This window comes from Bos taurus, chromosome 4 (genome assembly GCF_002263795.3).
Source record: "Bos taurus isolate L1 Dominette 01449 registration number 42190680 breed Hereford chromosome 4, ARS-UCD2.0, whole genome shotgun sequence".
Classification (NCBI taxonomy): domain Eukaryota; kingdom Metazoa; phylum Chordata; class Mammalia; order Artiodactyla; family Bovidae; genus Bos; species Bos taurus.
In genome coordinates this window covers 94,823,285-94,849,261 of record NC_037331.1, presented here as the reverse complement: position 1 = coordinate 94,849,261, position 25,977 = coordinate 94,823,285, and the positions used below count along the sequence as shown (strand labels likewise).

The following is a 25,977-nucleotide window of genomic DNA, read 5'->3' as shown; positions in this document are numbered from 1 at the left end:
CAACAGGGAGTTTTCCTTATAAATTGAAAAGCATGAACTAAAACATCAAAAGAGCCGTTTAGCTTGGATTTACAGGATAAAATCCTATGATCCATGCAATCTTTAAGGCAGAGATTTAGGATTGGGGGTTGTGATTCAATAACACGGAAGGCTCTAAAAACCGATGGTATGGATTCACACATAACTGGACTTAAGTCTTTCAGTGTCTGTTAAATGCTTCAGTTAAATGCTACAAATGATGACAAAGTTATTGGTTCAAAATATCATATAAAGGCACAGACTTTTTCTCTGTATAGAAACATATATATAAATCTATAGGTAATTTCTAGCGTCTAGCACGTCCACTATGATTAAGGGGAAAATGTGTTTTTCTGATTATTTGATTTCCCACCAAACACACTACGCATTTTACAGCAGATCAGCTGCTTCTATTTGAAAAATGTGGTCAGAAAAGTAATGCAAAAGCTGCCACTTTGGTTTTGTCTGTACCTTCCAGGTCATATCGTCGTACCTCACTTCCTGACACAAACAAGTTTTTACTGTTGTCAGCAACAAAGTCCTAATATAGCTGCGGAAGAGAAAAACTGCATTGCATTTGCCTCCTGCAAGCATCATCAACACAGTTACCGGAGGAATGTTGATTCCAGAAAAGCTTTAAGGCTGGTACGATGGTAATTATGTATCAAATGCCTGATTCTATTTCTGTTATTATTGTTTTGTCATTTCTGAGCCACCCAAGAACTGGCTGAACTCGCAGAGGGACAAGTCCGGTTCTTCTTTTTGCCTCGGTAAAATTTAATCAGACCTGATAGAAAACTCATTGCTCTAGGGGAAAATAAAGTAGGAGCCACGAAATGTCATTTTAACAGAGCGTGGGTTTTGTGACTGTAGGAAAGGATTTAAGGACGCTCCTTCTGTTCGGTTTCCTATGTAATGAGCAAAGGCTACACGCACGCACAGACGCCACAGCTCCCGGATGCTGTGGCTCGCTTATCTAGGCTTCTGCAGCGCCAGGAGCCCCTCCGGGATGCTGCGAGGGGCTCTCGGTGGGTGGTGGTGGTGGTACGAACGGCTGCGGCCGCCGCCGCCAGTTCTGCCGCTGCTGTTGTTGCTGCTGCAGTCACGTGGGAGGCCCTTTAAGTTTCCATAGAGAGGCCTCTCCGGTGTCACATGATGGACATGATATAATGAAACAACGTTGTGGAGAGGAAAGCATTAGGGGAGCCCACGGCTACAAAAACAAGTGAGTGAGAAGAGGTGGGAGGAAGAGAAACTACGCCACCTCCCCTGCAGCCGAGCCGCACGCAGCAGTTCCCCGCGGGAAGTGGGCGACGCCGGCGGGGGGGAAGGGAGACCCGGTCCCCAGCCCCGGCCGGGGGACCCCCGCCGCCCACAGCCAAGAGAACAACTTTTAGCCGGCAGCCTCGGCCAGCACTGCACCTGTCTCCGAAGCCTCCATCGCTCCTCCTGATGATCAAAGGGGAATTCTAGAAGACTGTGCTCTACAAATATACATGCGCATCGTTTTCCCCCTTGCGTCTCGCTCCGCAGGAAGGAAAGAGAAACGGATTAAAGCGGCAGCGGGTGTTCAGCCCCAAGGTAAGTTCTGGAGGGTGGGGAAAGCCGGCCCAGCAGGACTTCGGGATGGGAATTTTGTTCTCAGTTTGGACCTCTCGAGATGAAAAGAGGCATCCCCTCACTGCTGCGAGGCGGCGGGCTCGATGGTCCAGCAGAAACATTTCCACTGTGGACTCCGGTTATTTCCTCTTTCGCACGCCCCGCGGTCCCACCCTGGGACTCCCCGGGGGCCCCTCGCCTCCCCCTGGAAGGGCCCGCAGGTCCCAGCCGGGATGTTGGCGAGCCGGGCGAGGAAAGGTAGGGGTGGTGGCGTTAGCCGGGAATGCCGAGGCGATTTCGCCATGTTTGTGTTGCTAAGAGCACTTTTTTCCCCTTTGAGGTGGCTTGATGCCACATGGCTCCTCCGGAGCTGCTGCCGGGTTGAGAGAGTGTGTGTGTGTGTGTGTGTGTGTTTTTCAATGTCCGCATTCCAGCTAATGTTGCGCAGATAAAATTCAAACTTGAGGTAAACAGAAGAGGAGGAGGAGGAGGGGAGGGAGGGGGGAAGATTGTTTCCATTTCGAGATTCCACCTCTTCACTCCGCGGAGAGTCACATCCCGGAACCTCGAGAGTACTTGGTCCTGTCTTCCCCCCACCCCACCTCTGCTGACCACCAGAAATAAGGCGACGGGGGTGGGGGTGCTCACAGAGGACGCGGAGTCTGCGTTCTAAAGGGGAAAAACAGCACCCCCCGGCATCCAGGCCGTCGGCTACTTTCCTCGTTCCACCCGGAGGGACGGAGGATGCCCTGCTGCGCTCTCGAGTTGGGGGACCGGAGGATCGCGCTCTTGGGCGGGGCTGGGGGGGGGGGTGCCTGATCCCCGTCTCACTCCCTCTTACTTTAGGGAACCGGACGGCACCGCTCCCACCCTACCCCAGGCGCAGGTTCCAGAAGGCGAGCTGGGTGGGTCTCCAGGTTCCGAGAGGGTGGGTGGCGTAGCAGGTGTGTGGTGGGCATTTCTATTTTGTAAGTTGCATATGATGGGACGACGTGGGGAGTCTTAAAAGCGAGCGGATCGGCAGAGCTGCGTCTTTTTTTTTTTTTTTGCGACCAGGGAGAAAAATGAAGACAACCCCTCCCAACCCCGCTTTAAATACCTGATTCATCTCGAAGCTAGGCTGAAGGGGGAGTAGGGATGTGTAAGGGTGAAGATGAGGTTCGTCATGTGGAAAACTGGGCTTCTGACAGCTCATGGCCACCCTACCCTCCCTCCCGGGGCAGAAGATGGTTGTGGCGGGGGGGAGGTCCAAGACGGGCGATGTACCCCCTCCCCGGGGTAGGAGCAGCGCAGGGTCCCGAAGTGCGGGAGGGTCCTCAGCCCGGTCGCTGGGGAGTACGGGGGGCCGGGAGGAGGCGGCCACGTGAGGAGGGTCTGCGGAAGCGCCGGAGCCTAGAGCTGGGGGGTGAAGTGCGTAGCAGAGTCGTGACGGGGGCTGACACGAAGCAGCCGTGGGCGGCGCGCTGAGGAGGAGCGGAGACTCGCGCGGGCCCGGGGCCCCAGCTCCGTGGCGACGCGGCTTTATTCCGAGCGGCTGCCCGAGCCTCCCACGCCAGCGCCGACGTCCGGGCCGCGGGTGGGTGCGCACGCCAGGGCCCTTTCCCGAGAGACCGTTTCCGGGCGGGGCCCCCGGCCCGGAGCGAGGGCTGTAAACAGGGTGGTGCCCTCTGCCCTCCCGCCCCCGGCCGGTTGGGGCGCGCGGCCTTGGCGGCGCTCTGGGCAGCGGAGGCGCGGTAGCGGCAGCGGGGGCGCGCCCGCCGCCCCCGCGCGCTCCCCGCCGCCAGGCCGGCCGGCCGGCCCTCTCTGTTTTTGTTTTGATGGAGCCCGCGTGCAGCTGGCGCGTGTCGAGTCACGTGCCGGGGGCGGGAGGGGGGCTGGGGCGCGGTGACGCACGCGTCCGGAGGGCCGGGCGCCCGAGGGGTGCTGTCGCCGAAGGGGCGAGGGGGCGTGTGCCCTGGACAGATCCCGACCGCGCTGGGTGTCCAGGCCCCACCTGGTGGAGTTCGTGGGAGTTGGTTCTCGTGAGCGGTGTGCGGGCGTGGGTGTAAATCCCACCGCACTTTTGAGTTCGTCGTCGCAGCATCCAGGCGAGCCTGCTCTATCCGGGCTGGGGGCCCGCCTGCGCTGTTTCAGTTGGAAATCAACAGACTCTGCAGGCGTGAGTCTCTGTGGGCATATAGAGACCTATCTGTGGCTCTTAATCCAGACTGCACGTCGTAAGTAACTGGACCGGCTTAGAAAGAATTCTGATGCCCGGCTCAATCCTAGACCAGTTGAACCCAAATCCAAATAGGGCTGAACGTATGTGTGTGTGCGCGCGCGCGCGCGCGCGCGTGTGTGTGTGTGTGTGTGTTTAAACCTCCGTAAGTGTTTTTAATAACCGAGGAAGGTTGAGAGTTTACAGAACTAGCTGGCTGGAATAGATAGCTGTGAAACCAACAGGTGTTGATCTGTCAGTAGATGCTGGTAGCTATATGCTGGCATGCCCTGACATTCTTGATGAAACATTGTTACCCCCATTTTATAGGTGACAGAGTGGAAGCTCAGGAGGTTGAGTAAGAGTTGGTCAGTGACGATCCATATCTAGAACCCAAGCAAGCTGATTTAAAAACCCAGTCTTTCAGTTATTACGTATGTTACTTTGGAAATCTACCTTTACCTAAATGCATGTGTTTGTGCGAATAGGAATAGTTCTGTGTTTGCCTAAGGATCAGCCAATTTATATATGTGTGTGTGTGTATGTATATATATATATATATATATATATATGTATGTATGTATAGGAGAAGGCAATGGCACCCCACTCCAGTACTCTTGCCTGGAAAATCCCATGGATGGAGGAGCCTAGTAGGCTGCAGTCCATGGGGTCGCTAAGAGTCAGACAGGACTGAGCGACTTCCCTTTCACTTTTCACTTTCATGCATTGGAGAAGGAAATGGCAACCCACTCCAGTGTTCTTGCCTGGAGAATCCCAGGGACGGGGGAGCCTGGTGGGCTGCCATCTATGGGGTTGCAGAGAGTCGGACACGACTGAAGTGACTTAGCATATATATATATATATATGTATGTATATATATGTGCAAATTTTTGCTTGTATGAAAGGGAGAAGAATCACCTGGTGAATTCGTTGAGACCTATATAGGCTACTAACATTTTCCCTAAGTTTCTTTGAAGAAGGGATCCCAGTAATTTGGAGAGAACTGATTCCATGGAAGTTGTTTTGAGACTTGAACATACGTGTAAGGTGAAGAGTCTAGAAGATGCAGATAATTCCCCAGGATTTACACAAGCATTCACAGAAGTCCTTTAGGTTGCTAGACACGATATAATTTTGTTGGTCATTGGCTGCTTGTAGCAGAATGTGCAAGGTGGTTAGTATACGGAGTAGCAGAAGTTTTGCCCTGAAAATTTAGGAGGAAAAAAAAAAAAACACAGCTACTCTGGTCTGGAGTACAGAAGTGTTGTTTCTGTATCCTCTTCTCTCTCTCATTTATTTCATTTTCTTCTGTCGGATAAACTCTTAGTGGGAATATTTAGATGTGGAAGTAATCTATTTGTTTTGAAAATGTGTTCCTTGATACATTCTCTAAGGATATTAGAAATAAAACTCACAGGCAATAGAGGTTTTATCCTTAAAAACAGAGGGTTCTAATTACAATGTTTTTGTGACAAATACACATTTGTTAGTGGTACTGCGTCACAAAGAAATGTCTTTGTATTCCTACTAATGATTGCTTTCTAATACTGTTAGCTGTATGGCAGATGTAGGCAAATTACTTACCAAGTTTCGAAGACTGGTTTTCATGTGGCTTGCAGTTTTGGTTAGGGAAGCTTATAGACAGACATAACCACTAGGGCAAGCCTGATATAACTGAGTATAAGCTATTTTTGGCATGGAAATAGCTCTCTAACCCCATCTCCCTCCCTCCCTTGTCATCCTCATCCTTGTTGACCACCAAAGATACTTTAATCCAGCATTGTCAAACCACTTGTGGTTCCTGTGGACAGCTCTGCCTTCTGCTTCTAGGGTACCTCCTTTAGGACATTGCTCTTAATTTCTCATGAAAGTGAAAATATTAGTCACTCAGTCATTTCTGACTCTTTTCGACCCCCTGAACTGGGGCCTGCCAGGCTCTTCTGTTCATGGAATTTTCCAGGCAAGAATAGGGGAGTGGGTAGCCATTCCCTTCTCCAGGGGACTTTTCTGACCCAGAGATCGAACGCAGGGCTCCCACATTGCAGACAGATTCTTTATTGTCTGAGTCACCAGGGAAGCCCCAGTTTTTTCCTGAAAGGTGTTTGGAAACATCCTGCTGTGTCACCTCCATTCCTTGCACAGATGTGTCTCAGTGCATTTTTTCACAACATATATTGTTTTTGTTTATATGTTGGACACCTCTACTAAATTGACCTGATAAAAGGTTGAAATGGTGGTGATTTGTGTACTACTGGCACACTGCAGGCACCCACGTTTATTACGTCAGTCTAAATTGAATTTGAGTTGCATTATTTGGGTTGATCACTCATCTTCATTCTTTACTGTCCTCACTTCTGCTGCTAAGCTGAAACCATGCATCTTTGAACAGAGAATACAGGGTACCACCAACATATTCCAGTAAAAGGAGTAGGAAGGACAGGACTAAATGTACTCAGCTTTTCACTTGTTTCCCAATTTCATTCTCAATTTACCAAGTGTTTACTTGTGAGCTCTGGGAGAGATGTTCAATATTACCATTTTTCGACTTACTTAGGAAGGAAGAAATGGCACTATATTATTGATGAACAAACTTCTGTGTATCGTAGCTGAGTACAGATACATCATCACATTTCATTACACTGTAACTTTCAGATTTAATATTACAGAGGTGTTTGTAGAGTAGCACTGTCCCATAGAGCTTTCTGGAATGATAGGAATGATTTATAATGATATATTTATGATGACTTAGAAGTGATAGTCACTAAGCACTTGAGGCTAGTGAGCCACTTTCAGTGTGTCTAGTGTGACATAGCGGAGAAGGCCATGGCACCGCACTCAAGTACTTTTGCCTGGAAAATCCCATGGACGGAGGAGCCTGGTAGGCTGCAGTCCATGGGGTTGCTAGAGTCAGACACGACTGAGCGACTTCACTTTCACTTTTCACTTTCATGCATTGGAGAAGAAAATGGCAACCCACTCCAGTGTTCTTGCCTGGAGAATCCCAGGGACGGGGGAGCCTGGTGGGCTGCCGTCTATGGGGTCGCACGGAGTTGGACACAACTGAAGTGACTTAGCAGCAGCAGCAGTGTGACATAGGAACTAAAGTTCTCATTGATTTAAAAATAGCCACAAGCGGATGGTGGCTGCTGCATTGGACAGTTACAGAGGATTTGCTTATGTTTGAGTTTAGTGTTTGATAGGTATATGTTAACTTGCAGTTTTCTGCCTTTAAAAGAAAAATCTTGATTCATTTTATAGTGCATAACACTGTGCTTCCCATTCATAGGTCATAAGGTGTTTCCAAGATATTTTTAACCTACGTGAGGCCTCCATATTGTCGAGCATCTGTCTGTGGTCTGTGGGCTTTTCATGGAGTTCACGTGATCTCCCATTTTCAGGAGCAGAGTGGAGTGATTATGGGTCATTATGGTTTCGAGTAATTATTTAGAACATCAAATGGATTTGAATCCTTGGTGTATACACTGATTGGAAGTCCCATGAGCTTAACCAGTACTTCCTTAGATGTACTGTGAAGAGCAGGCGCTATGTTGGTCTTGCTGGCCGTTATTTCCCCAGTGTCCTTGCATGATGCCTCACACGTGGCAAGTACCCAGAAACATTTCATGAAGGGAAGAACACTCAGATAATTTCACCCCCTGAATGTAGCCTCAGAGGGTATGTCAGGGAGCTACAGAGGAGGCCGAGACTCAGTGACTGCCCTGTAACTTAGAGTTCTTCCAAGGAATGAATGTGGTCTCTCCAGGGACATTATCCTTAGTTCAGTGACTTTGATTCCTTTTCCTGTAGCAGGATACATAGCAAGAATTGTTACCCCTATTTGATGACAGATTGAAAAATAAAGTCACAAAAAAGCTTTGGTGTTCAGGTCACAGAGAGGGTGTTGGAAGTCAAATTGAGGTAGTTGTTTCTATTGCTTTGCACACTTGTTCTGATTCTTCCTCAAAGAATGAGTCATGCACTGAGCCATGTTAGTTAGGAAATATGGTTTGTGAAATCGAAGGTAATTATAGATGTTAATAGAGTCTGAAAAGAGGACTGAAAATATCTCTCATATGGCATGACATTGAGAAAATAGCTTCTATCTGAGAAACAGGAATGGAAACGTTTCTCTTAAACCTCTAAATCTCTGTGATAATCCTAACACCCAAGTTATAAACTTCTCAAAAGAAAATATTTTAAAATGTAAATAGAAACAGATGTTTAGTTGTGCAGATAACCACTACCAGATTTTAAAATATTTATATGAAAAGGTATGAGATACATCAAACATCTGTTTAGAGCGAGAGCCCTAAGGCTGAAATCATAGCTGTCTTTTCACATGGTTGATGCTGTATTGGTGGGTTGGTGATGCAGCCCCATATGTGGTCTGGTACTTGTAGAAGACGATGTAGTCTGCTCTTGATGTTGTGCATCAGACTTCCCTAGCTTGTGGTCTTCCGTGTGGCTGGATTATAGCCCTGTCCTCATTCCTAGGAGACACAGACTAGCTTCCTGTCATTCTGCTGCTGTGTGTCGCACACATGAAAACTGTTTTTTAAAATGTATTTATTTTGGGGTGTGCTGGGTCTTCGTTCTGCGCAGGCTTTTCTCTGGTTGCGGCAAGTGGGGGCTGCTCTCTGGTTGTGGTGCAGAAGCTTCTCACCCCTGTGGCTTCTCTTGCTGCAGAGAACAGGCTTAGGGCTCAGGGCTTCTGTAGTTGTGGCTCGTGGGCTCTAGAGCATAGGCTCAACAGTTGTGGTGTGAGGGGCTGGGGGGTGGGCTTAGTTGCTCCCTGGCATGTGGGATCTTCCCAGAGCAGGGATCAAACCCAGGTCTCCCACATTGGCAGGCGGATTCTTTACCACTGAGCCACCAGGAAAGCCTGAAAACTAATTTTAAACCAGGGTAAGTAAAATATAATTGAAAACAGAAATCTGTTTTCTAAAGAAAATCATATGCTACGTTCCAAGATAAAAATGTGAAGTTTTTGAGGGGGATCTTTTAGCAGTTTCTGGTCTCTTAGTCCTTTATGACTGCTTTTCAAATGTCCTTGGTGTGTAAATATCTTTGGTGGTAATGGTGGGGAGCCCCCAAATCAAAAACAAACCATCAGCCATGAGTCCCCATAAATTTCTGCTGTTGCCCTCAAACCTGAACCAAAACACAATGATTGCAAGACAAAATCCACTGCTGCTGTCAGTAATAAAAGTTAACCCACTCGACCAAACAAGAAAGCCTATGAGATTTGAGTTGTTGACTTTATGGACAGGTCAATAATGTGAAGTCTTTTTTTTCCCCTTAGGTATTAAATGTGAATTGCTCATGACAAAAAAATTCATGTCTGCCTAAGTATTGGCTCAGTTAGTAAAGAATCTGCCTGCAATGCAGGAGACCCAGGTTCAATCCCTGGGTGGGGAAGCTCCCCTGGAGAAGGAAATGGCAACCTACTCCAGTGTTCTTGCTTGGAGATAAACTCCATAGACAGAGGAGGCTGGGGGGCTACAGTCCATGGGGTCGCAAAGATTCTGACACAACTTAGCAACTACACCACCACCACCACAAGTTTAAAGCAATGATATAAGAATTACACTTGCAGTAGATCAAGACCTGGTCAGCTTAGAAGATCCTGTGTGACTATTTAGATGTAGATGTAATAGCTTAAAAATCGTTTTGAAGATTTATTGAGAATTTTCTTCAGTGACCTTGGTCACTAACTTGGTATAAGAATTGAAGGAAGTTGCTAGCCACATTTCTTTTCTCGTCAGTGAAGTGGTGGGATTGGGTCAGTGGTTCTCGAACTTTAGTGTATATAGACTTCATTGCTGCTGCTGCTGCTGCTAAGTCACTTCAGTCGTGTCCGACTCTGTGAGACCCCATAGACGGCAGCCCACTAGGCTCCTCTGTCCCTAGGGTTCTCCAGGCAAGAATACTGGAGTGGGTTGCCATTCCTTTCTCCAATGCATGAGAGTAAAAAGTGAAAGTGAAGTTGCTCAGTCGTGCCTGACTCTTAGCGACCCCATGGACTGTAGCCTACCAGGCTCCTCCATCCATGGGATTTTCCAGGCAAGAGTACTGGAGTGGGGTGCCATTGCCTTCTCCAAGACTTCATTGAGGGATTGTTAAAACTCAGGTTGGTGGACCCCACTTCAGAGTTTCTGACTCATTAGGTCTAGGGCGGGCCTGATAGTCCGAGTTTCTTACAAGTTCCCAGGTGATTCTGATGTTGCTGGTCAAAGGACTGCGTTTTGAGAACCACTGGATTTGGTCATCTCTTCTAAAGTTCCATGATTATATGCCTGTTCCCCTCTTCTTCAAGCTGTAACACCTACCCTTTGATTTCTGCAACATTATTTCATTTAAAGATTGCTGTATGGAAAACTGAGGTTTCAACGTTTTAAATGGATTAAATTAATTTTGAATGAGAGTTTCTTCAGAATCCCATATAGTTTGCAAAAATTCAGAGTCCATTAAAACTCAGATTGGAGTTCTTACCCAATAGTAGATGTCTCTATGTAAAATATGTTGAAATGTTACTGATGCTATTAAATGACAAAACTGCTTGCTGCTCCCTTAACCTGAATGAATGTTTGGGTATCAAATCTAACCAAGTGCCTCTTAGTACACATCTATAGGGCAAGATGTAGCACATTAGATAATTGTCAGAACTCACTAAATAAATGTGTTTTATTTTATTTATTTGTTTATTGAGATGTAGGTCTTTTCTTAATTAAAGCCAGTCTATGGGTCCATAACAGAGAAGGCAATGGCAACCCTCTCCAGTACTCTTGCCTAGAAAATCCTGTGGATGGAGGAGCCTAGTAGGCTGCAGTCCATGAAGTCGCTAAGAGTCGGACACGACTGAGCAACTTCACTTTCACTTTTCACTTTCATGCATTGGAGAAGGAAATGGCAACCCACTCCAGTGTTCTTGCCTGGAGAATCCCAGGGGTGGGAGAGCCTGGTGGGCTGCCATCATGGGGTCACACAGAGTCGGACACGACTGAAGTGACTTAGCAGCAGCAGCATGGGTCCATAATGGGTTCTGATCATGTTAAATGGGGATCGTCCTCTGAAAGTAACTGCCTCATGGGAGACTCCTGGTTACAGGAATGAGGTTCCCATTGGGAGATGAAGAGTAAGCCAGGGCATGGCCATTCCCTATTTTGTGGACTTTGGGGAACAGTGGAGGCTCTGTAGTTTCTCAGTGAAGGGGCTTTGGGGCTGGAATCTCTAGGAAGACAGTGGAGATACCAGGAGACTTCTTAAAGCAGCTCTTGCAGAGCAACCACACTGTTCTTATGCAGAATATATGTTTATTTTGCCAGGCTGGGGTGAAGGGGAGGAGGTGAAAGAGGAGGTGGACTTAGGAGGAGGGGTTGGGTCATGGAGATGCCAGGGCAGTCTAACCGGTGGTTCTGTGGAAGCATTCCAGATTAGATTCCTGAGTGCCAAGAGTCAGATGGACTCAAGGTTGAGGTGACCAGAAGTGAGATTTGACAGTGCATTTTATTTTTTTTTCAGAGATACGACATTTGTTTGAAAAAGATCATTCAAGCTGCTGTCTCTGAGAAATGGATTGACAGCGGGCAGGGAGACCAGCTCGGAGGCTGTTTTAGTAGTTTAGGTGAAATAACAATGACCATTGTGAGAAAAGGAATATGCAAATAATTGTAGTTGTATTTTAGAAACGGAAACAATGCATTTTAATATGAGTGAATTTATTGGAAAAGAAAGCATAGTAAGATTTTGGGGGAATTCCCAGGTGGCGCTAGTGGTAAAGAACTCGCCTGCCAATGTAGGAGACCTAAGAGACCTAAGGGTTCGCTTCCTGGGTCAGGAAGATCCCCCTAGAGGAGGAAATGGCAACCCACTTCAGTATTCTTAACTGGGAAATCCCAGGCTCCTGGACAGAGGAATCTGCCTGTAATGTAGGAGACCTGGGTTCGATCCCTGGGTTGGGAAGATTTGGAGGAGGGAGTGGCAACCCACTTCAGTATTCTTGCCTGGAGAATCCCCATGGGGACAGAGGAGCCTGGCAGGCTATAGTCCATAGGGTTGCAAAGAGTTGGACACAACTGAAGTGACTTAGCGCACACACAGTCTCATCTGAAAGCAAGGAAATAGAAAAGAAACAGGTGAAGAGTAAGGAATGGGAGGATAAAAATGAAAGGTTTTAAGTATTAAGTGTTCTAAACCTGTGTGTAGGTATGTCAAGACTGGTTAATAGCACAGGCTTCTTTTGTTAGAAAAATAAATTAATGAGTTTTCCTTTTTATTTCCGGTGAATCCTTCAAATTAATCACCAGATGCTATTACTTGACTTACATCAAATGCCTTTCCAAAGTTATGCCCAGAATTCATGCAGTGCTTACACTTTTAGATTGCTTTATGATCGTTAACTAGTTTAAATCAAATTCCTGGAAGGCACTTGCAGTGCTTATTATGGGTGTGTTTTATGGATTAGGAAACAAATCATTTGTGTAGCAGAGGCCGCAGAGCTGGGCTGAGGCCACGAAGTCTCCCTTGCTTTTCACATCTATCAGTTTTAAATTTTATCTCAAAATTCTTTTGTATTCCAACTTCTTTTATACAACGGTTGAACATTAAATCTTAGAATTGATTTAGCGTCCATATAGTTGGTCTCAGACTGTATTTCATGGATGCTACCTTAACTTTTGATCTACTGCTGATTACTTTGAAAAGAACTCCATGTGATTTGCTACTCAGATCTGCAGACATTTCTAGACTGAAATATCTGATAGAATCTTTGTAACAAAATCTGTGAGATAGTTTTGAATTCTTTAGACTTGACAGTTTGAGGCTGGGCTTGGCAGTCTTCAAGTGACGAGAATGCCCATGGGCCAGTTTTCATTGAGCAACCAGAGGAGAGGAAGGTACTGCCGTGTGATCCCACCCTCTATCTTTCTTAGAGTTTGTCCCCCCTTCTCCGCCTCCACCCTCAGTACCTTTGAAAAGCTTCCTATGCTTTAGAGAGTGAACACACAACACACGAGCTCTTGGCAGCAGGCGTTATTGTCCTCCCACATCTCTTGAGGGTCGTGTCTTCCAGCTTCTGACATTTCTGTTTCTCTGATAGCCAGGCGGCTGGCTTCTGGTCGGCCAAAGCCCCCTGTGGATGGCCTTTATGATCCTACCTCCACATCTTTCTTCCTTTTCCTTCTAGTTCTCTTTTCTGTGCTGTGACTGATCGTATTTAAGTTTGGTGGAAAGAGTATTGAGGTTGCTCAATACAAGGTTAAATCGCTTCAGTCGTGTCTGACTCTGTGCGACCCTATGGACAGCAGCCCACCAGGCTCCTCTGTCCACGGGATTTTCTAGGCAAGAATAGTGGAGTGGGTTGCCATTTCCTTCTCCAGTATTGAGGTTAGAATAGTGTTAATACCTAATAATGGTCAGTGGGTACCTGCCTCTTTGGATCCTGTACTTGGGGCTCTGTATTCTTTCCACTGGCTTCTAGTTCCCACTCATACAGAACCTTCAGAGTGTCCAAGTTTGTGCCACAGGCCGCTCACCTGTAAAAGGAGGGCTTGGTGGAGCAAGGTGTTTCTGGCCCTAAGGGGCTGTGATTGAGTTTTTCGCATTGTGTTAGGACTGTAAACCCTCATAGGAGTACTTTAGCTTAGTGAAAGTGAAAATCGCTCAGTCAGGTCTGACTCTTTGTGACCCCATGGACTGTACAGTCCATGGAATTCTCTACTAGAGTGGGTAGCCTTTCCCTTCTCCAGGGGAATCTTCCCAACCCAGGGATCGAACCCCAGATCTCCTGCATTGTAGGTGAATTCTTTACTGGCTGAGCCACAAAGAAAGCCCTGTTAATCAAGACTGGCCTCCGTGTAGGGTGTTGGTTCTGAGTTCCACGATCAGGGAGTCCAAGACTCCTTGAATTAGTCTATGTGCAGTGTGTTTGGCCCTCTTTCTTTCAGGAGTTAGGGAGGGGTCCCAAGGGCATGCTTTTCCATACTTTCCAGACACACATGCATCTACGTCAGAAGACCCGAGAATAAATTGAACCCAAACACTCCACTGTAGAAAGGTTTTTGACCCCAACTGGAATCTTTGGCTGCTGCTTTCATCTCCATGATAGAAGCACGGGGTGATATTTGGACTACTAGGGAACTTGCTTAATATTTCTGTTAGTTATTGTACAACTCATTGCTGCTGCTAAGTCGCTTCAGTCGTGTCCAACTCTGTGCGACCCCATAGACGGCAGCCCACCAGGCTCCCCCGTCCCTGGGATTCTCCAGGCAAGAACACTGGAGTGGGTTGCCATTTCCTTCTCCAATGCATGAAAGTGAAAAGTGTAAGTGAAGTCGCTCAGTCGTGTCTGACTCTTCATGACCCCATGGACTGCAGCCTACCAGGCTCCTCCGTCCATGGGATTTTCTAGGCAAGAGTACTGGAGTGGGGTGCCATCGCCTTCTCCGGTACAACTCATTAAAAGTTGGTAAAGAATCTGCCTGCAGTGCAGGAGACCCTGGTTCGATTCCTGGGTTGGGAAGATCTCCTGGAGAAGGGAATGGCTACCCACTCCAGTATTCTGGCCTGGAGAATCCCATGGACTATACAGTCGCAAAGAGTCGGACAGGACTGAATGACTTTCACTTTTTGTTAGTACTGAATCTTTTCATAATATTCACAATTACATCAGACTTCTTATCATTGTCATTCACAGCTGTGTGCTTTCTGCTTTTTATTGATATATCATACATTCATTGCACCTATTGTCCATTTTCTAAAAGTCTATAATTATCATTTTTTGCTATTTTATGTTTCCAGAGATTAATCTTTGCTAGTTATACTGGCAACACTTACTTCATCGGCTTTCTCCTTGTGTCAGTAATACTCCTTCAGCTTTTTCTAATTTTTATCTTTTAAAAATTGTGTAATATCTTTTTTATAGGCTCTGCCCCAATAGAATTTGAGATGACTTTTCAGTCTTCATGCTCATTGACTAAAAATGCAGGTACCTGATAACAAGTGAAAAGTGTTTTTAAATAAAATGCCATTCATAGCCTTTCTTTAGATTTTATCTTTGAAATTTGTGATCTGTTTTATGCCTTTTCGTTAACTGATGAAGTTACTGTGTTTGCAGACTTCTCTTTTCATGAAAAAGGTACCAAAATCCTTGTTTGCTCCCACTTTTAAAGGGTTCAAACTGAAGATTCCTTCTGCTATGAATTTCATTTTACTGAACAGAGGAGTTTGCTCTGTGCCTTACATATATCTTTGTTAACACCTAACTAGCAGTTTAGAACAAGGACTTCATAAGCTTAGTGAATCAGTACCCTATTTAGTCATTTCATATCAGCTGCAGAATATTTTCAAGACACATATTTTTCAATAATAGAAGATCATTTAAAATTCTAAAAAACAGAAATATTTCCAGCAACAGATTGGCTTTAAAATGATTTTTAAAGTGATCATCTGTGAAAGAAACCATGACTTATAATAGCTGTAGAGCGTTTGCTCGTGTGTGGGGGATGTGATGATGGCATGAGATCCCGGGCTCCTTCTGTCTGAGGTTTCAGCTGCTTTGCTGAGGAAGGGGCCCATGTGGTTGAAGGTCGACTGCCATGGCATCCTGAGGATCTGACTGGAAATGCCGTCCTTTGGAGGACTGTATTTCCTTGTTGTCTTTGGATAGCACCAGTTGTTTGAAAGCACCGAGTTGCATTTGTATAAATATACATAGTACTTGCTAAAACATCTTTTTGGATCATGGTGCTCTTGTGGAGTTAAGAGATCCATGCTCTGGAGAGATGAGTCACTAGGAACATGTCAGGTCCTGGACATTCCCGGTAAACAGTCTAGTGTACTTTGGATCGGAGCTCCTTCTGAGTTACTGTTCATATGTTGGAATCCTAATCCTTGACACAGAGTCTAGGAGCAGGCACAAGTAAACATGTCCTCTCTGCGCAAACTTTCTGTCCAGAACAGAACAAAAGAAAAACAAACAGACAGGAACACTCCAAGGTGTCTGCAGCCTGTCCGAAGGCTTGTGGATACTGGGGTACTGACAGGCCATTGCTCTCCTTGTTTATTCTCCTGTCTTTCTGTTTTTCCGTGTTCTTTAACTCGCTTGATTTCCTTCCTTCCCCCCCGCCCTCTCTTGGGTTCTTTTCTGTTTCTTCTGTTTTTTTTCCTTTTCCTTTTGCCTTTCCCATTCCTGGTATGGGTAGCCCAGTGACAACTGACAGTCCCCACAGGCATTCTTGTTAGCCTGACTAAATGGCAGCCCAGAGCCAAAGGCAGGCTTTCCTCTGACAAGATGCTGGTGCAGACTATTTCTGAAGATTTCTATTTCGAAAGATGTGAGTATGTTTCTATAGCGGATGCCATGCTGAATGGAAAATAACTGTGAAATGTATAACTTTCCAAACTCTTTGGGATATTTAAATAGGCATTCAAATAGGTTTCAGATTGAAGTTTAAATTTTGTGCTAAAGGACATCCTGCCAAAATGTAGGTAGTAGTAGATAATGAATTTTGAGATTCTTTGTATTTATGAAAATTTTGGTAAACAAAGGTGTGGTTTGAGTTAACAATATTGTTTTTAAATTGCCTAAGCTATAACTAAGTTTGGTATAAAAAATGTGACTGAGTCAAATTTGTGTTAAATACACAGCTATTACTTATACCACTCTCACTAATCAGAGTGTATTCTATCTAGCTCTCCAGGGCTTCAGAACTAATTGAATTCAGTCTCCTTATTCTGTAGATGAGATAGTTTACTTAATTTTACACACCTGGTTAGTGGCATAGCTGACTGTAGTTAAGTCTTCCCCTTCCTCATCCCCTCTATTTTTTTCAGACAAAACTTTTTTTTTTTTTCAGAAAGTTAATTTCTGAAATTGAGAGGTAACATGGTCAGAGAAGCCTGCAAAGAGTCTATGAGTTCTAAACCTGGCTTGACTTGAATTTGCCAGTTGTGGGGTGTTTGAATTGGGGGTGTGAACCTCTCTGAATCTTACTTTTTGGAGGCTTGAACTACAGGATCTCTTCCAGGCTTGTGACATATACACAGGTGAGAAAAATGAAATAGATTTAGAATTTTCCTGTTTTACATTTGTAAAATTTCAACTTGAGTCTTATTTCAAGAAGCGTTGCTATTTTTTAGTAGGTATCCTTTGTGTTGTATCTCATTAGTGAATCAGCTTTTCCAAAGTGTATTGTTGTTAGACACAGCTTGTTGTCTTAGTTGACATGACAGCTGCCTCTTGATTAACCAAAGTAGACACACATTCTGAGGCTGGTCTCCCTTAGTTTCAAACTGGTGAAAGAGTGCCATGCAGGAATATTCCATAGACAGATGACTGAGAGATACTTCCCCCGCCCCCTGCAAATTGTTGACAGTGTATCACTGTGTTGAGTAACGTCATATAAATAAAATGTAAGAGAATTGGATATTCTCACTTCTAGGGTTACTTTATTTGGGATTGTGAAACAGGTTTTTCCATTCTCACTAGGATAATATGTCATTGTGTCAGGGAGTGGATATTCGTGGCAGTCTGGAAGATTAGGAAAGAGGAATTTAACCTGTTGGAGAAAAAGATGAGGAGACTGGAGAAGATTTTCTAAAAAGACTGAGCTTCGAGACCTTTCCCTCGTTGCTTACCAGTGGTTCCCATGCCCTTCTTTGTTTGAAAAAACCCATTATTTCAATAAACGCTTTTTGAACTGGGTGCTATAGGAATTACAAAAGAATTCTTCATCCAGAGCTTCTTCTTCTAGGTATTTACTCTCTTGCTGGGTTCTCAATGCTTAGTCCGTGAAAAGATGCAGTAAATGTCTGAGTGTCCCCAAAGAATGACTAGACAAGAAGAGAGAAGGGAGAAGGACTTGAGCAGTAGGAGAAGACCCTAAGGAGCCACAACATTTGAGCAGTTTGAGTTAAGAATAGCTAAATAACTTGTTTTAATTCTCTTTTAGGGGAGAGTAGAAGGGGTGGGATTGGGTTCGGTTAGGACATAGGCCTGGGAATCGGGAAGGGACAGTTGTATGTTTTAGGGTAGTAAATGAGGGGAAGTTCCTTGTGGAAGTTCCTTTATTACCCCATCTTTTTATTTTGAAAATGTCAAACCCTTAGAATAACAGTAATATGAGTACCTGTTTACCCTTCTTCTAGACGAATTGGTTATTAGCATTTTTGCCACGCTTGTGTCATGCTCTGTGTATGTACATGTTTTGAATCAAATGTGGTATATATATATTTGTATGATTTTCTTTAAGCACCTGAATATAAGTTGCAGATGCTATGACATTTCACCTTTAAATACCTGCTAAAGAGAACTTTATTCTGTGTAACCCCAGGGCAATGATGACACCCAACAATTTTTGCATTGCTATAACATGATCTAGTATATAGACGATATTTACATTTGGGAGTGGAATGTGTATGTATTCATTTTAAATCAGGTGGACTTGTCCAGCACAATGTGTGTTTAATGAATTGGTGGAACAAGAAGAGTAGGACCACAGAAACTGGTTTCAGTATATTTTAAAAGTCCTATATAGCCAGTAAGATAGAAAAAGGAAGCCCATTATATTCTGATATGCTATATTCTTGAAGATACAATCTTAGACAAGGACAAAGCATAGAAGAGTGTAAAAAAAGAACTTATAAACCGCGGTGGACGGCTGGATAGATAGAAAAGAAAAAAAGAACATCTTGGAAGGATAAAAAATGAACTATAACATTTTCATGTCTTTAGGAGAAGGAAGTAGATAGCTGGAGGACAGGGAATACTTTTTTTTTTAAACCTTTGAACTTTGAACATTATTTATTAAAAACGGTGAGTAAGCATAGGCTTACGTTGATACTGTCATTAACCTTGTAGGGTATAGGACCATACTTCTCTCTATGTGTTAAAGAAATTCAGAGAATGAGACCTGAAACAAAGATGGAGGAAATTTTTTTGTCTCTTAAATTTTGAAGGGACATTTGATGTTTGTGTCACTTAAGGAAAAGGATGTTCATGGTGTAAGGAGGTATTGTTTTCAGAAAGTGCTGGTGTGGAAAGGAGGGACTTGGTGGCGGGGGGCAGTATCCAGAAAGTCTGTAATTACATAGAGGAAGCACGAAGGAGATCTCTTAGGAGTTTGTTTATTCCTCTTGGATATTTTTTTTCTCCTATAAGAATGAGAAACAAGAGAATTTTGTCATTTGTTTCAGTAGAAAAGTACAGAAGATGGCAAACAGGACACAGAATTTATTTACCTTTTGTGTATATTTCTGCTACCTTTGATGGTGAGAGAAGATAAATATGTTGAAACAAAAGCTGCTAAGAGAAAATGAACATTTAGGAACAATAGCTGGATATTCTCTGTATTTTTAAAAGAGATTCTTGGGTTTTACTGAAGATTATCCGAAGGTTCAAAGAAAATCTTACTGAGTAGTACTAGAAATCAGCGTTATTAGTAAATTATATCTGATAGTGATTCTGGGTGGTATTACACAGTGTGGGCATTTTTATGCATTTATATGGTGAACTTGTGTGATATTTATGCTTAAAAGTTAGTTTTTTGAAGTGTTTTGAAATATGTTGCCTGAAAGGTTATCATTAATTTCAGAGTTGACTCAGCCCCATTCCGCGCCACCCCCCCCCCCATTTTTGAATGATTAACACAAAGTTATCGATTGGCGCTCAGTGCCGTTTCTCTTGAAGGCTGGTGTTTATTAATCAGTGAGTATTGAATTGCTCGCGGTGTCCATTAGGTGTCCTGCGGTTAATGAAGACAGACGGTCCAGCCTTGATAGATGTTTCTGGAAAGTTAACACGTCCACAGTGGTGGTACATTCCCATCAGGGATGGAAGCCGCTGACCTCAGGCAGGCCTTCAGGAGGAGGGAGACCCTGCGGTTTGATTGGGCCTTCCTCTCTAGTGTGTGACCTTGCCGGGTAAGAATTTTGATTTTATCAGTTCTTTCAGAGTTGACGAGGACTGTGAGACTGAAAGATGTTAAGTAAGCTAAGCAGAATTACAAGCGTAAAGGATATTGAACATCTCAGCCAGGTAACTTGTTAAGGTTACTCTGGTCAGTTGTAATCTGGTCAAAAGGATAAAGTTTGGACCTTTACTTGGTGAACATAGAAATTAGATGGGGAAGAATCAGATGTTTTCAACTGATACTTTCATCAAGTCTTAAGAATTTGGTAGAGGACCTTTTTTTTTTTTCCCACCCCAGGGCTATTCTGCCTTAAAACCTGGCCCTTAAAATCAGAGCATCTTTATATTTTGGGGCTGGATAAACGTGAATTCTTCTCTGGTGTTCTTTGTAGTTAGTTACCAAAAGCCCCATTGCTCTGTGGCAGATACGTGACAATACAAAGGTAATGATATAACAGCAATAATAATAATGAGTGCTTACCATGTGTTGGGCACTTTGCAAAAATATGGAGTTCCCCCCCTCCACCTATTGTTCCATTAATCCCACAAAAGCCCTAGGAAATAGATAGTATTAGCATTCCCACTTTATAGAATATCGAAGCTTAGGGAAGCTCAGGACTTGGAGCCCAAGTTCAGAGGCAGGTAACCTGACTCCAGAGAAACTTACGATCTTAGCCACATGTCATGGAATTTCTTTTGCACGTTTCACCTTCTTTCCAGCTGTGTTTCCCTTAGGAGCTAGCATGGCCATTTTGATTTGATCTGATCTCTCAAATGAACACTAAGGAAATAACAGTTATTGTTAACATATTTAAGCAGTAACTTTTAGTGTAGTTTCTTTTTGAAGACTGCTGATCTTAATCTGTTTTATGTTAATTCTCAGTAATAGTTTGGACCATTAAAAATGAAGGCTGGGAAAAAACCCAAGGATAATGCAAAGAAAAACTATTTTTTCTTAGATTCTCTTACTGTTAACGTTGTCCCCATTTACTTTTTCATTTGTGTGTATTTTCTTGTTCTGTATTTATATGTGTATATGTGTGTGTATCAATATATTTTTTCCAGATCATTTGAGAATGTTACAGATATCATGGCCCTTTACCCCTGGATATTTTAGTGTGTATTTCCTAAGAACAGGGATGTTGTTCACTTATACAGCAGTAACTGTTTCATAAATTTACACTGTTAAAATATTTATATCTAATCTACTATCTATATCACAGTTTGTCAGTTGACCTAATATGGTCCTTTACAACATTTTTTCCCCCTGCGGTATAAGATCCAGTCTAAGGTTATCCGTCACGTTTACTTGTTGTATCTGTTTACTGTCCTTTCTCCTGGCGTGTTTCTACAGTTCGTCTTCTATCAGATTGACAGTCTTTAAATTCCTTCTTCTGTACTTGTCTGAAGTTTCCTTATCATTAGATGCAGGTTACGCATTCTCAGTCAGATCTTCATTCTCCTTGTCTATTCTTTTTCAAAATCAGAAAATTACCAGTGATCCAATAATATTATCTAGGTACAGATCTTGGATTCCATCAGTTATTCCGGAAATGTCTTTATGGTAGGAAAATCCTGGGCCATACGTTGTGTCTGGCAGCCTTTCACGTGAAACAGTTTCTCATTCTGTCTGTGGGCTTCATGGCACTGACAGTTTTGAGGAGTAGGTCAGTTACTGCTAGCATACCCTTCGGTTTTGGTTTGTTTGAAGTCACCTCCTGTTTAGATTCAGGGTTTGCGCTTTCGGCAGCAGTGCTGCCCAGGGGACACTGGGTTCTTCTCAGTACACAATGTGTACTCAGCACATCATCTTCACAAGCACACAATGTCCGTTTGTCTCACTTCTGGCCATGTTGACCTTGAGCCTGTGGTTAAGGCCCTATCTGCCAGGTTTGACCAGTGTTACTCTCTCCCTCTTTTCAAACAGTAACTATCTTGTGGAGTGATGTTTTTCATTAATAAACTATTGCTCCTCAGATTTATAGGCTTTAGAATCCATGGATGATTCTTGACTGAATCAGTTAGTCTTATGATGGTTGCCCAATGGTGATTTAAAATTTCATCATTCCCTCTTCATTTATTCACTGTCTTTCTTCCACAAAGTGTTCTCTTATCTCTCACTGAAAAAAAAAATCAGATTAGACTCATGAATTCTTACTTTATTCTTATCTTTACTTATTTTGAAGCTCAAATTGTCTTAGATTTGGCCAGCAGGAGCCTCCTGAAGCTGACTGCTCTGTACTTTTGGTGCATCTGCACCGTTCTTTGACACATCCTCACTTTCTGGCACTCAGTGGTCCTCCTCGTGTCTTGTCTCTGCCTCAGCCCTGAAAGTGGCCATTCCTCCAGGGAGCGTATGAGGGTGCCTAGTTCTCTATATCCTGGCCAAACTGTGACTTTTCATACTGTTTGATTTTTGCCAATCTGATAAATCAGAAATAACATCTCAGTGTCATTTCAATTTGTATTTCTTTTATAAGTGAAATTGAACATCTTTTCATATAATGTGTATACTTTGTATATGTGTCTGCACGTGTGTGTGTGTGTGTTTGTGTGTGTGTGTATATATTCATGGGACTTTCCAGGTGGCTCGGTGGTAAACAATTCACCTACCAGTGCAGGAGATGCAAGAGGCACAGATTCGATCCCTGGATCAGGAAGATCTCCTGGAGCATCTCACTCCAGTATTGATGCCAGGATAATCCCATGGACAGAGGAGCCTGGCAGGCTACAGTCCATGGGGTTGCAAAGAGTCAGACGTGACTGAGCACGCATGCATGCACTTGTATATCATGTCCTTTGCCCATTTTTTCTGTCAAGTTACTAGTCTTTATTTCCTCAATTTTAAGTCTTCTTTATGTATTATGGATATTATCCCTTTATCTGTAATATGAATGCAAATATTGTCTCCCATTTTATCTGTTATCTTTGGTTAATGATTTTTTTGCCATGCAGAAAAAATTGTTAAACATTTTTTTTCCCCTTAATCCATTGCCCCAGGTTTTTTTTTTTAATTTTATTTTATTTTTAAGCTTTACAAATTGTATTAGTTTTGCCAAATATCAAAATGAATCCGCCACAGGTATACATGTGTTCCTCATCCTGAACCCTCCTCCCTCCTCCCTCCTCCCTCCTCCCTCCTCCCTCCCCATACCCTCCCTCTGGGTTGTCCCAGTGCACTCAGTCTTTTATTCTTCCTGGTTTTGACTCATAGTTAGTGTGTCCTTCCATGTATCAAGTTTAGAGATGAACCTGCCATTTTCCCCCCCTCTTATACTTCATTGTTTTACATTTAGATCTCTGATTTGTTTGGAGTCTGTTCCTTATGGTATGAATTTTATCTTTTTCCAAATGACTAATCAATTGCTTTAACCATTTATTAAAAAATCAGTTTTTGCCCTAGCGATTTTTAGACACCCTCTTTATCATGAGCAGTACTGACATTCTATCTGGTTTGAACTTTCTGTACTTCCCCACTGACCTGTCTGTCTGCTTTCAGCCAGTAGCACACTTTTCACTTAAGAGGTTTTATAGCATAATTTAATGTCTGAGAGGCCTAGTCCTCGCCTCTACCATTCGGTGTTTTCCTGGCTGTTCTTGCATATGTGTTTTTAATATGAAGCTCTGTATCAATTTTTCAGCTTCATTGAAAAGAATTATTGGTATATTTATGGGAATTGTATTAAATTGATAAATTAGCTTATAACAAACTGACATTTTTATAACGTTGGCTTGTTCTGTTCCAAAATAAGAAATGTCTTTCTGTTTGTTAAGTTTTTCATTTGTAGCTTTTTAGGAATGTTATAAAGTTTTCCTCAGATGGGTTTTATACATGTCATTAAATTTATTCTTAAATATTTTATTTTCTTTGTGAACCTTTTTTTTACATATTATATCATCTCAGTCAGAACAGATCAGTACATGTAGACCTGTTTCATTCTCTGAAATGGAGCTTTGGTAGTCTGTTGTACCCTAGTTTAACTTTCCCTGTATTGGTATATTTTATGTTGCTTCTGAGTTTTACTTACTATTAACAATGTTGTGGAGGATATCTTTGTACCTATATTTTTGCTTACTTGTATTTGTATCTATAAAATAGATTCTTGAAAATGGAATTGCTTATTCATAGATCATGTAGATTTTTTTGGTGGTGTATAATACCAAATTATCCTCTCAACACTTTTTAAACAAAGTAAACTTTATTGTATATGTCCTCTCTCAAAAGATATTCAAAACTTTCTTTTTGAAAGAAGGGTCATAAAAGTTAATTCTGAACAAAAAGTATGTTTCCATTAACATGGGGAATGTAAAGATAGCAAAGTCATGATTTCTCCCTTAGATAACTTAAAGATAGTTTTGGAAATCAAATATGTGTTTATTTATATACATTACAAAATAGAAGAATTTCTTTGGTAGGTAGACTTAGAACTGAGCCCCCAAAAAGTGTTGAATTTAGGTTAGTAGGGAGACTCAAAGGAGGACATTTAATGGGAGAATAGCATAAGCCTAAGAAGCAGAATTTTACCATGTTACGTGAGGTCATTGAAATAACTGGTCTTAGACTGAAACAGGTGTTTGTTCTTGAAGATAAAGTAGGAACAGTTTGGGGAAGACCTTGTGTCCCACAGAGTTTGGATTTGATCCACTGGGCAGTAGAAAGACCTTCTGAATTAGTAATCTATTGCCATGTAACAAATTACCCCTGAATTTAGTGGCTTAGAACTAAACAAGCATTTTACGGTCTCTTAGCAATTTCTGTGGTTCGTGGGTCAGGGATTTGGGAACTCTTGCGAGAGTTCTGTCCTTAGAAGCAAGCCAGTAGATTCAGCCCACATTCAAGGTGGGGAGGAGGCAGGCATTAGGTTCTACCTTTTAAGGAGAGGTGTGTCAAAGAATCTGGGGACGTTTTAAAACCACTCCACTATCTGTGTTCTGAAGAAAAGGAGGGGTGTATGATTTTGAAACAAAGACTACCACAGTATCTAGCAGATTAATCTGGTAGCAGTGGCAAAGAATAATTGAAGAAAGGGACAAACAGATTGACCTTAGTGCAGTAATCCAGCAGTAGGGTTAATGGTGGAGCTGGCTGGGGAGATGAGAGAGAACAGGGGTGCTGCAGAAAGAGAGGGAGATGAGAGTAAAAAGTGGTTTCAAGGTTTTCTGGCCTGCAGAATGATCAGGCATGTAGTAACTGGAAAGAGAAAACAATTCTGAGGGGATAAGGGTGCTTGTCTGGTTTTGAACATTGAAGGGGAAATTCCTAAGCCCTTGAAACATGAACCAGGTCTCATGTTGAAATGTCTAGCTAAAGAGGGAAACTTAATGTGAAGTTTAACCCTCATGTGAAGTGAGGGTTACACTCTTCAAGGGATGAGTGTACAGAGAGGCAGACCAGAGAACTGAAGACCAAATCTCTGGGGGAAACCATGGTCTGGAGTCTGGTTAGAAGGGAGTGAAAAAGTTGGCTTAGACCTCAACATTTGGAAAACTTAAGATCATGGCATCTGATCCCATCACTTCATGGCGAATAGATGGGGATACAATGGAAACAGTGAGAGACTTTTTTGGGGGGTCTCCAAAATCACTGCAGATGGTGACTGCAGCCATGAAATTAAAAGACACTTGCTCCTTGGAAGAAAAGCTGTGACCAACCTAGACAGCATATTAAAAAAGAGAGACATTACTTTACCAACAAAGGTCCATCTAGTCAAAGCTAGGATTTTTTTAGTAGTCATGTATGGATGTGAGAGTTGGACTATAAAGAAAGCTGAGCACCAAAGAATTGATGCTTTTGAACTGTGGTGTTGGAGAAGACTCTTGAGAGTACCTTGGACTGCAAGGAGATCCAACCAGTCCATCCTAAAGGAAATCAGTCCTGAATACTCTTTGGAGGACTGCTACTGAAGCTGAAACTCCACGACTTCGGCCACCTGATGCGAAGAACCAACTCATTGGAAAAGACCCTGGTGTTGGGAAAGATTGAAGACAGGAGGAGAAGGGGACAACAGAGGATGAGATGGTTGGATGGCATCACCAACACAATGGACATGAGTTTGTGTAGGCTTCCGGAGTTGGTAATGGATAGGAAATCCTGGCATGCTGCAGTCCATGAGGTTGAAAAGAGTCAGACATGACTGAGTGACTGAACTAAGAGGAGCTGGATCTGTAGCATTAGAGAAAGATCTGGCTGTGTTCCTGATAAGAACAAAAACGGTGACGTGATGGAGAACTTCAGATATCAAGGAATCTGAAAAGA

At 43.3% G+C, this 25,977-nt stretch overlaps 1 long non-coding RNA gene across 31 annotated transcripts in view; it reads left to right on the top strand.

Moving 5' to 3' along the window:
* The window catches only part of LOC107131356 (uncharacterized), a 248,533-nt gene that overhangs the window by 765 nt on the left and 221,791 nt on the right, over window positions 1-25,977 (top strand). For 26 of the 31 annotated variants that reach the window (XR_009494353.1, XR_009494360.1, XR_009494356.1 and 23 more), the window contains exon 2: window positions 497-25,977. This exon is cut by the window's right edge. This is a non-coding gene — a long non-coding RNA (uncharacterized lncRNA). The remainder of the gene's footprint in view (window positions 1-496) is intronic. The other 5 variants (XR_009494352.1, XR_009494344.1, XR_009494346.1 and 2 more) reach the window with 3 other exon arrangements.